The 2,642-nt window shown below is 38.6% G+C and overlaps 1 protein-coding gene across 1 annotated transcript in view; it reads right to left on the reverse strand.

Moving 5' to 3' along the window:
• Positions 1-2,642, reverse strand: part of SYF2 (SYF2 pre-mRNA splicing factor) — a 12,637-nt gene that overhangs the window by 8,763 nt on the left and 1,232 nt on the right. The window lies entirely within an intron of this gene.

The raw sequence follows: 2,642 nt of genomic DNA on the forward strand, positions 1-2,642 counted from the left end.
TCTTACTTTGTTGCCCTCAGTAGAGTGCTGTGGCATCACAGCTCACAGCAACCTCAAACTCCTGGGCTCAAGCCATTCTCTTGCCTCAGCCTCCCAAGTAGCTAGGACTACAGGCACCCACCACTATGCCCGGCTATTTTTTTTTACTGCAGTTGTCTTTGTTTAGCTGGCCTGGGCCAGATTCAAACCCACCAGCCTGTGTTTATGTGGCCAGCATCCTACCGAGAGAGCTACAGGCACCACCTCCTCCATCTTCTTAATCAACTTAAGACTACAGTAATTTCTCAAAATGCACATATTCTGCCATTCCAATGAGAAAAAAATAGACTTATTTAGCCCACAGTATAATGTAACAAGTTTTTGTTTAACAAAATAAGACAAATATTTATTATATTTGTTTAAAAATTTTATTTAACAAAATAAGACAAATATTTACATCTTATTTAACAAAAGTAAATACTCTTCTAAAACTCTTTTAAAATGCTACCTCTCTTAGACATATAAACAAAAATACTTAAATATATAATAACTAAAAACATGTTACCATGACAAAAGATCAAAAAATGTTTTCTTTACAACTAAAAACAATTACCCCAAATAACTCTTATGACAGCTTCACAAAATGTTATGTTAAATGCCAATTCTTAACACACCCAGGCCTCCTATATAATCAGACAAGCACTGTCTCATACCTTTACATACCCCACACTGATTAAAGCATGGTTTCTCCTTCATAAGTCTCAAACATGCTCTTATATCCCAACTAATAACACTGACAAGCCCTACACTATTAAGACATCTTACATCTTTCATGCCCCAAATCCAAGACATACAACACTCACCAGACACATCCAAGAGATACAACTTAGAAACTACATCTCCCCAATACTCACTATAATGATGTACAGCTGTTCAGTCCTATTAAATGTCTCCTTATCCATTCTTCTAATACCTACTATGACTAACAATCTTAATATCCAAATTAGCCACTTAGCCTGTGCTATGGCAAGAGCCTTAAATACTATTTCTACAGCTATAAATACTATTAATACAAAATGAAAACAGATTTTTAAAAAGTCTTTTAAAAAAATCAAACTATTCTGGACTTATTAAAACAGCATCTGTGGATATCAAAATTTCAAAAATAACATTAATTTGTCATTAATATCCAATTAATTAAAAAACTATTAATAAAGTAGTCCATAACATAATTCCAAAAAAATTCTTTCTGACACTAAAATACAAACACTATGGCCCTAATTACCTGACATTAGCTAACTACACACAACAGTAACCATATTGGAGGAGGTCCTCTTGTTAGACCTCTTAATATGTTACCATATATGTTACTGTATAAAAAACGTAACTACTTTCGTATCTCTTTGCTCACTGTGTTGATTTTCAACTAAAATATCTTACATAGGCTCAGCGCCTGTGGCTCAAGCAGCTAAAGCACCAGCCACATACACCTGAGCTGGCAGGTTTGAATCCAGCCCCAGCCCCCACCAAACAACAATGACGGCTGCAACCAAAAAATAGCCAGGCATTGTGGTGGGCACCTGTAGTCCCAGCTACTTGGGAGGCGGAGACAGGAGAAACACATGAGCCCAGGAGCTGGAAGTTGCTGTGAGCTGTGATGCCACAGCACTCTACCCAGGGTGACAGCTTGAGGTTGTCTCAAAAAAAAAAAAAAATCACACACAAAAAATCTTATAATCCCAAAGTTAATACTTTAAATCATAGCCATTATTTCTATATAGAACAAAAACAGAAATCCATGAATATAGACCTATAAACAGTAAAAGTAGGAAATGATGTTGGCCACTTAACAGCCATTATGTACAAGACATTACTAGACAAATCCTGGTAAGGTAGAATAAATGTACATACCACCATCTAAAAATTGCTTATTCTCTCCAAGGCCTACTAAACTCCATACCGGTCAAAAACCCAAGACACTCTGTAGACTCAATAAAAGGTTAACGAACAATAAATTTAGTCTAACTAAACATACTTTTAAAATACTGCCACCTTAGGCCTGGTGAGATGGCTCATGCCTGTAATCCTAGCACTCTGGGAAGCCAAGGAGATTAGAATGCTTGAGGTCAGGAGTTCGAGACCCACCTGAGCAAGAGCAAGACCCCATCTCTACTAAAAATAGAAAAAGTAGCCAGGGGTTGTGGCATGTGCCAGTACTCAGGAAGCTGAGGCAAGAGGATCATTTGAGCCCAAGAGTTTGAGGTTGCTGTGAGTTACGATGCAACGGCACTCTATCCAGGGTGACAAACTGAGACTATCTCAAAAAAGGAAGAAAAATATATATAGCCACCTTAAAAGCAAGAAATATTTTGGCTTTGTAACTTATAAGGGAGAGATCTATTTAATATATACTCTACTAATGGGCAGTGTCTGTGGCAGTGAGTAGGGTGCTGGCCCCATATACCAAGGGCAGTGGGTTCAAACCTGGCCCCGGCCAAACTGCAACAAAAATATAGCCGGGCATTGTGGCAGCCACCTATAGTCCCAGCTACTCGGGAGGCTGAGGCAAGAGAATCGCCAAAGCCCAAGAACTGGAGGTTGCTGTGAGCTGTGACGCCACAGCACTCTACCAAGGGTGACAAAATGAGACTGTCTCCAAAAAG

This window comes from Otolemur garnettii, unplaced genomic scaffold, assembly GCF_000181295.1.
Source record: "Otolemur garnettii isolate 467f Iridium unplaced genomic scaffold, OtoGar3 scaffold00156, whole genome shotgun sequence".
NCBI classification, from domain to species: domain Eukaryota; kingdom Metazoa; phylum Chordata; class Mammalia; order Primates; family Galagidae; genus Otolemur; species Otolemur garnettii.